Consider the following 9854-nt stretch of genomic DNA (forward strand, 5'->3'; position numbering starts at 1 on the left):
TATCCCTAGGTTGTTGCTGGGGGTTGTTTATGGTGGGAAGGCATGCTTCTTACCTGGTCTTGCAGCTGGTTGGGCTGAGCTGTCTAGCACAGACACGCCCGCAACACTCTGTGGGGGCAGTGTGCCCTCTACCAGTTCCTCCAGTGGTGTTGAATCTGTGACATTGGAGGTTCTCCCACCGGTGAGCTGGGACTGCTCCAGCCTGGCAGCCAATTTCTCCTTGGAGCGCTGGCGCAGGTCGTACCAGCGCTTGCGCAACACTTCTATCGTCCTGTGTGTCACTCCAAGGGCATTTACTTTGGCTTGAATGCCTTCCCAGATCCGTCTCTTCCTGGTTTCAGGCACCTTATGTGAGCTCCTCCCAAATAAAATGTCATGGTTTGGCACCATCTCTGTAATGAGGATTTCAAGTTCTGCCTCAGAGAACTTCAGCTTTCTCTTCCTGGCTGCTTCCCCATCTTGCTGCTCCTGCTGGGTTGCTGGAACATCCTTATTTCCACCTTCTGCCATGGATCCTGAGTAGCAAACAACACTCTCACACTCTCTCCCAATCAACACTGCAGCACCATGGGAAATCACTCACTTCCTGGATGGTGATGTCATCAAAAAGCATCAGGATTGCGATTGGATGTTTCCAGAAAATCGCGAATTAGCGATTTTTCCCGATGGGAAATCGCAATTTTGCGATTTTTATGGTGCGATCTCGCAATTTTTTGATTTTTAACAGATTAGGGAATCGCTATTGGCCATCGCGCAAATATTTAGCGATTCTGGGCGAATCGCTATATATTTGCGAATGTGTTGATAAATGCCGATTTGCGATTCTGAATTTGCGATTCGGTAAAATTCGCAATTTCAGAATCGCAAATCGTGTTCTTGATACATATGGCCCCTAGTTCATATGTTTTAGAAACGCATAGTCTGATGTCCGCATTACTACACCTTGATTCTCCTAACCCCCACCCCCACTGCTCTGCTACAGCGTCATCATCACTACCTTTCTCCTCGGTCTTGCTCTAATCAAGTGCTGCCCTACTCAGCTATGCCAATAGGAAGCCTACTCTTAGGTTTCCCTAGTTAGGAGATGTGCCTCTTAGCAGTTCAATTGCCTCCATAGAGCCTGAGTGGACACTGTGTAAATAATCACAGTGTGACGTGGGCCCCTTCCAAACTCCCTGCCTGCTCTGATTGAATGCAAATGGGTGTTGCTCAATTAGCAGATTGTAAAGGGAGATTGGCACTTCCAAGTGCTTCACAAAAACGGACCGACTCCCTTTCTGTACATGCTAAATTGCACTGAGGTGGCTTGTTGTCCCATGAGTACCGGTACTCTCTTTGAGACAAGGAAAAGTTCCGGTACTCAAAGGCAGAAAATGTAGAAGTGCCGGTACTTAGTACCGGTGAGTACCGGCCCATTTAAAGCACTGGCAACGAGTGGACTGCACTGTGTTCTCACCCACCCACCAACTCGCAGCGGCTGCTGCCTGATGCTGGCTACAGAGCAGTGTAAGAACAACTTCTTCTAGACGTTGAGTAACATTTCCCTTGGCAATGGTTTGTGAGCTGAAAAATAATTTCAGCATTTTCATTTGAGCAAAGTTTTACCAGGAGTCACTGCATTGTGGAGGGGAACTCAGCTGTTTCCTTCGCATGCACAACAAGTTGATCAGGCATCATGTCACATACCACATAAGCATCTAAAATCACATAACGATGTGAACGGGTGAAGCCCTTGGGCTGTTTTCTACATGCCGCACACCACACAAGCGTCCTTGCTCACATTTGGAGGGAGCATTTGGGCAGAGTCTTTTGTCCATTACATTTTCATCATTTCAATAAAAAAATGTTTGTGCCTGAACCTGTCATTCCTCTACTGACTCGGACCAGGTGTCGCCAGAGGAACAAGAGTCAAAAGTGGAGCTGTTTTATCGGATGTTTTAACCATGCTTTTACAATCTGACATTGTGCTGGTAATCTGTACTTTGTTTCATTCATTTGGAGTGATCTATACTGAGGTCTGACTAAGCCTGTGTCATGGCTTCCTTACATCAGCTTGCCCAACCCCCTTCATTCTTGCAGCATCCTGGTAAACCACAAATCAAATGGAAGCAGTGGGGGGCGTGGCCAAGATGGCGAGTGAGTAGGACATGCCTACTTGTCGCTCCAGTCCCTAGCCTGGGCCCAAGCCTTATAGTGGTGTATAGCGGACCCCCTAACAGCGTTCCAGACACCTCGCTGGTCCTGTGCACACCCGCGACATCCGGAGTTCGTGGAGCGAAGCGGCGCTGACATCTACATGCCAAGATCAGTGCTCCGGCCTACACGGCCGTCCCCGTGGCCTGTGGGATGAGTAGCGCGTGGAGGTGTGCTGATTCTGGCCCACACTCTGAGAGTGGGCCCAACGGCGTTGCCCTGGAAGGTCTGAGCGGCAGCAGGTTGGCCCTAGGTGGAGGAGGGACCCTGACCTAGTTAGAGGGGGCACCGGGGAAGCGGAGCAGTGCCAAGCGGCGGCCCCCCTTTGATCAGTGGTGGTGCGACAAGGCCTGGACCCGGGGGCTGCTGACCCCGATTGGACTGCCAGTGGGGGCGGACGAGCCCCGGATCTCGGTGCGGTTAATCCCCTCCCTGGGCCTCGCGCTTCCTCGCTGCAAAGTCTAGCCGACTGGCAGCAATGGGCCCGTGAGTATTGCCCTACGGCCTTGCGGCGGCGTAGCCTGAGACGTATGCCCAGCTCACTGGTGGGTCTCCCCCCTTGCCTTGCCCCGTGGGTGCGTTGTCTTCGACCGGTCTGAGGGGCGGCGGGCCTTGCACAGATGCGGTGCCCTTCTACCAGCGACGCTGGGAGAGAACTCGAGACCCCAGAGAGAGGCGGCAGTGAAATAACGGCACACATGCCTAGAGTGGCGCAGTTTGGTTGGCGGCACAGAAGGCGCAACCCCTTGCGTAGCTACGGCTGGAGGGCCTTGGGAGAGCGGGGGGCCTGGTAGGAGTGGCCCTTGAGACCCCAGGTGTGTGCTCAGAGGGGGCAACATACAGAGCAACTTTCGGTGGTGACTCCCGGAAGGGACCCGCCGAGGGAGCCAAGTGCTAGGAGCTGCATGCTGGGGCGTCACCTGGCCTGACTCCGGGCTGGGGGGACCAAGACGGACAGGGGCTGCTGATCGCGCGGCATGAATAGCTGCTTACTCTCTACCAGAAGATCTACAGCTCCCTACCATCCCCCACTCTGCTTCATATTTGCACACAAAGGAGACGTGGCCGCCTCAAGATGGCCACAAACAAATCCAGGAAGGATAGGTCAGTGAAGGATCTTCTCCTCAAGGTTGGTGCTGGGCGGTCAGAGGCATTGAAGGAACAGGGGGGACCCCAAGCCGAACAGGACCAGAATGAACCAGAGGGGCCTGTCACCCTCAGTGTCCTTGAATCTCTCTTCACTTCCCTTACGGGGAATTCCACGCTATGAAAAAGGAGCTGACATCAGAACTCTGCAAGATACGCAGGGACATAGATTTGGTGGGGGCGCGAGTCGATGATCTGGGGACACAAGCAACGTCGCGGGACGAAGAAGTTGCGCAGCTCCAACAGGAGGTCCTACGCCTGCAGGACCAACAAATAGATCTTCAAGCCCAAGCAGAAGACCTTGAGAAACGTTCCCACCGGAACAATATCCGAATCCGTGTGGTTCCTCAGGAATTGGAGGGGCAGGACATTGAAGCCTTCATTGAGGAACTGTTTCATCATGTCTTGGGGGCCCCCCAGGAGCAACGGATTAAGCTCGACCGGACACATCTTGTCAGACCCAAGAAACCGGCGACTGCTCCCCCTCCAGATATCTTAACATGCGTTCACGATTTTTAACTTAAAGAATGCATCCTCCGAGAGGCAAGGGCCAAACCCATTCTAGACTTCCGTTCCTATAGACCTCTTCTAATTCAAGATTTGGCGGACTCTACTTTGCAGAAATGACGAGTTCCGGACAGTCAAGGCGTTCTTGCACTCCAAGGATATCTCCTACTCCTGGGTCCATCCTTTCCGGATCACTTTCAAGTGGGAGGGCAAGCTTCGCCAGGTCCGTTCCCTTCAAGAGGCCTCTTCGCTTCTTCACTTACCAGATAGCAATCGTTATACTCCGGAATGAGAGATCCCCGCCAGACGCCGCAACAGCCCAACAAAATGACAGAGGGTTGGGAACCCTCCCCTATGCCTTCGCCCAGACATGGAGACAATGGCTAAAGAGCGTAACGATGTGCTGGACACTTTGATGGACTACGGAGGCCTCCTTCCATGCCCTATGGGAGCCCTTTCTCACTCTATTGACGTCTGAGTTCATAGAACTCACCTGCCCCAAATGCCTTAGGGTTCTGCGAATTGCGGACCCACCCAAGCAACCAGACCTAAACATCTCTGCCCCTTAGTGACTTTCCCTCACAGGGCTCATTCCTACACAACCTGGACACCTATCATCCACGGATGTCCCCTTGGTTTATGGGAGGAGGAGGGGGGAGGCGGGAGGGAGGTTTCTCTTTGTTGTTGATGTATGATTACCCAAACGTAATAACTCTAATGCCGGATTGTATTCCGATTAACAAAGTGCATACTGGCTTGTTGTTGACTCTTTTGTCTTGAAAATCAATAAAAGACATTCAACCATAAATGGAAGCAGTGGTTAGGGAGGTTCGAAAATCATATGGTAGCCATTGGGGTGACAGATTATTCACTGGCACACTAAATGACTTACCTGCTGGCCAGATTTAACTATATAACTCTCTGGTTGCTGATCTGGGTTATAAATGGGGGGACATGGCCACGGAACGCACACACATTTGACCATCGGGGGGACATGGCCACGGAACACACACACTTTTGACCATCTAGTATTTGCATGTCATGGGGAGGGATAGGCATCTCACCAAATGGTTTGCGGATTCATTGCGTCAACATACAGAAGTGACGCTAATGCCACTGAGGCAGCACTGGGAAACAAGGAGACACCACCCCATCACTGAAAAGGAATGGGCTGAAGTGCCAAGATGCCCGACTTATATTCCTCGCAATGCTCGCTTCTGCCTCATCCAACATTTCATATTTCAAACAGCATACCTCACCCCAGCCAAAATAAATCGATTTTTCCACTGCACGGATGCAGCCTGCCCTAGATGCCAGGCCACTAACAATGATCTCCTTCACATGCTGTTGTCTTGCCCATCATTGCGCACTTATTGGTGCTTGGTTGCCACTGCCTTAACCGCCTGCACTGGCCGCACCCTACCACACACCTGGGAGGAGTATATTTTACACCTTTACCCTAGAGGCAAATGTTTGAAGGTCATCTCCTGCTTTCTAGACATGGGTATACTGGTATCTAAGCACCTGATCATGAAACAATGGAAATCACCTGATCCTTTCACCTTCATGGCCTGGCGGCAGTTGCTGCTAGTATGGGCTAGGGCGGAGAGTGTGGCATTGCACACTGAGACTACCTTAGGTCTTCATAAAAATCCTATAGCAGTAAGCATGGCTTTCAGGGGGTAATCACCCATTACTTTGGAGGCTTTACTCCGCATACCATTACTTCACAAGCGTTACACTGCATGCGATGTAACAACATATAGCCTTTACTAAGCAATTTGTTACATCGCATGCGTTGTCACTACGCATGCGTTTTAATGAATAAACAATGGCGCACAGGAAGTGACGAACACCACCAGTGCACGCAGTAGAAATGCTATAACGCCGAAATCCGGGATGATGATACTGTGCAATGAGGTACGTCTCGGACGCCAGTGGGAAGCTCCCTTTGCAGAGCCAGGCATGGGTTTCTCTGACAGAGGGAGCACACATGACCCAGTAGCAGAGCCAGTATTTGGGGGCGCCAGATGGGGAAATGTGATGCAGTGCGCGCAACGAAATTTTTATTATTTATTTAAATGTTTACTTACCTGTAAAACTCCGTAATCCATACATTACTACCCCCCACCCTGCCCCTCCCCCTGCCCACGTCACCGCCCTACAGAAACACCTACTGCCGACCGCTACTGCTCCCAGGTACTATCCCCTCCCACCACTCTAGTTGCAAATGCAGTCACTCACCCAAGGGCTGACTCAGACAACCTCCTGGGGGCTCCCCAGCCACTGTCACCCTCAAACCAGACAGTCAATCCACAAGCAGGCCAAGGCACACAGAAAGGTCAGACAAGAGAACAGCCACCTTCTAAAAGTGCTGTTCTCAAACACAGAATTTAAAAACAACCTTTCCTAAAAGATGTGTTATTAAATTCTGAGTTCAGGGATATGAATCACTTATGTCCTATCTTGTTCCTATGGAGCAAGATAACCTTGCAGCAGTGATCACACAAAATGGCTGCTGTTCACTACCAGAGCATGTTACCTGCACTAGTACATGCTCTACCTTTCATATACACTGCACCCTGCCCAAGGGGGTGCCTTGAGCCTTCCATAGGGGTGACTAATGTGCAGTGGGGACACTGACCAGGAGGACATGGCAGTTCACTGACTGCACACAGGCACTACGGTGGCAGGCCTGAGACACCATTTTAGGGCTACTCATGTGGGTGGCACAATCAGCGCTGCAGGCCCACTAGTAGCATCTGTCATCACCAGCCCTGGCACACCCAGTGCACTTTACTAGGGACTTCTTGGTGATACAAATATGCCAATCATGTATATCCAATCAATATCACAATTTCCCTAGGGAGCACTTACACTCTGGCACTGATCAGCAGTGGCAGAGTGTCCAAAGCATCTAAACCAGCAAAAACGAAATCCAGCACAGCATCAAAAATATAGGAGGCAGGGGCAAAAAAGATAGGGTAAAACCACGCCAAGGGTGTCAGGTCTAACAGTGGATATTTGCAGGGCGGCCTCTTGGTCTTCTCCTCATACCTTTTTGTCACATTACAGGCTTGAGGTTGAGGGGGGTTCTTCCATTGTCTGTGACTCTTCGGTTCTAGACTCTGTGAATGCTTGAGTTCTTATTTACATGTAGCATGTTTTCATTAAAACGTTTGTATTTTGGCTTTCACTGTGTGAGCTGTGTTCGTTATCCATGAAGCTGAAGTTACTTTGGTATCTGCTCATGTGTTATTACTATAGCGAGGAAGGCGGACTAGGATGTAATGCCCCGGTTACTTACCGGTAATCTTTATTACTCCGAGTCCATGTCTTCCTCAACACAGTATAGTTTTCCTTCCCTCCCGGCCCTTGTGGTGCTTCATGGTTATGGTTTTGTATACAGGTAGTGGTTCATAGGTGTATTCCTTTCATGGGATTGGTGGAGAACTATGGGGGACATGTTGGAGGGATAGGGAGACTAGTAAGCTAACTGATTTTACTTGGAGTTTCTGTCGGAGCAGAATGCTCATGTGTTATTACTGTGGTGAGGCAGACCTGGACTCGGAGTAATGAAGATTACCGGTAAGTAACCGGGGCATTAACGATGACTGTGGAGACCCATTTTTAACCCATGCATGCCAAACATAGAAGTGATACTGTGCCATCCCTTATATGGACATGAGTCAGCATAAGCGTGCTCATTATACAGTAATAGAGAAATTAGATACAATTTGTTGATTGTCACATCCATGGCAGTTATGTTTGCACTGGAACACTTATTCCTTATGGATGTGCCTGTTCGTTTTCTCCAACATTTGCAAGTAGAAGGGAAACAAACAAAAGTGGGAAACCACAGAGTGATGGGGTGGGTCAAAGTCTAAGAAGGGCCTATTGATTTTGTGTTTAGATTTATCATTCTGCTTCTCTGAGGTCACCTGTTTATTGAAACGTATGCAAATGGCCTCATTACCGAGGCATATTGACTGTAGTGCACGGACCATCCGCACCAACAAACTGTTGATGGTAATACTTGCAAGTGCTCTTACCTGTAAGGACCTTTTGCTACAGTTCTCAGTGCTCAATCCTAAGTGCTATATACCAAATGGCTAAGTTTGGTGATGTCGTTCTAATGTATCTTATGCAAACTCTGATAGCAACTGTACAAGCTATATGCAACACAAAATTCAATAGATTAAAAAAAACAAAAAATGTAATGTAAAGACATAATAGTGACATTTGTATACTATACTAACGTAATTTCTAAACACTGTAAATAAAGGGCTCGAGTCGGGGTACCACGCTGGTGGACGGCGTCCCCCCACTTATTTTACAGGGTGGACGCCGTCCCCCCTGCCAAACAGCTGGACTTCACCTTTTTGGCCTCTCTGGGAGGGGATCGGAGCCACCTTTCGGGAGGTCACTTCCTGTCGTGACGTCACTTCCGGTGACAGCGTCCCCCCAACTTCTTTTTTTAGGACTTGTGCCCTGCTTGCTAGGATTAGAACTTGTCATTATCAGATGACTGCGGATGTCATAGGTGTGTGTTAAGTCACTGAGCAATATTACTTGCGTTTTTACTGTTGAATTTTTAACGTGGTTGGTGCTCAGCACCAGTGTTCCTTCTACGCTGGGCACCTGGGTGGCCGCACACTTAAGATTCATCTCCCATGTAGTGAGCTGTCAGGAGTTTGTATTGCAAAGGGTGCTCTTGCGGAACAGCTGGAGGGCTCATTATCCGCTAAATGGAGAAAGGAAAACAAAACACAGCAGCAGCAGAAACATGAAGAGCAACTTAAAGGGTGGGGGAATTTTTTTCTAGTTTCCTACAGAACATTAGAAAGCCCTGTGAGAATAATTTTACGTGTTCAAAATATTTTATTGAATTGTCTAATAAAACAAGGACAATACAAAAAAAAGCACCGGATTAAGTACCCTTAAAAGTATTTCTAACGTGAATAATAAAACAATAGCAGTACATATATATTAAACAGATACAATATAATATGATGGATAATAAATTAAAAAGGAAGGGGAAGAAAACATACTATCATCAATGTAGAATAACCTTAACAGAGCTACCTATACTTACATACATTTGTTACAGATCTAGAAATAGCATATTTAAAAAAATCAAATATAAACAATAACTATAGAATCATTTTAAAATCTGCTACAATTGCTGTATTTTTGATAATTTACTAATTTCTTGTGTCAATCAACTTACAAAAAGATCCAAATAAATGATGACTAGCATGGTAAAATTAAAAGGGAAATACCTGCTTTGGTGATAACACAAGCATTATAATTACCCATTTCCATTTTATTTAGCATTAAAGATTCTCAAATTATAGCCTTGAGAACCTTTCCAGAAATGAACATTTTAGCCACTATATTTGCACCATTTTGAGTAATATACGTAACAACAAGAAACATTCTAAACATTTCAAAATAGCTAGTAACATGCAGCCTTGCCAATGGAAAGTTTGAAAACATTGTAGTGCAAACATAACAGATGAATGCCTGCTTTTGTTGATCAGATTTTTTTTTACTTCTGGGAATAAATAGTTTGATACAGATGATGACAAAATGAATAATGGCACTAAAATCTCACTGAAAACCTGTGTATACCAAAGGTGTGGCTTTTTCGAGTCAAGGGCCATTGGTTTCACATGCTGTAGATTGATTTGTTGTGACACCTATTTGCTCTTATACTGTTGTGGTGTGTTTACTTTTGCAAAGCACAGCAGGGCATTCAGTGTTTGTTTGCAGCAAACAGTTGATATGATCTTTTCAATAGCAACGAGTGTCGTAGAGGTCCATAAACTTAGCTTTAGCTAGGCTCCACGGTGCAGTTAGTTAACTCCAGCAGTCACCTGTTTGTTTTGCAATAATAATATAAAAGTGTATCACGCAGATTTTAAAGTGCACACATCTGTTTTGGACTTGTCTGCCAAATCAGCTGTTTATGTCAGTGGGAAGAGGGAAAGGCAGGTCCTATATGA

This window comes from Lissotriton helveticus, chromosome 4_1 (assembly GCF_964261635.1).
Source record: "Lissotriton helveticus chromosome 4_1, aLisHel1.1, whole genome shotgun sequence".
Taxonomy (NCBI): Eukaryota; Metazoa; Chordata; class Amphibia; order Caudata; family Salamandridae; genus Lissotriton; species Lissotriton helveticus.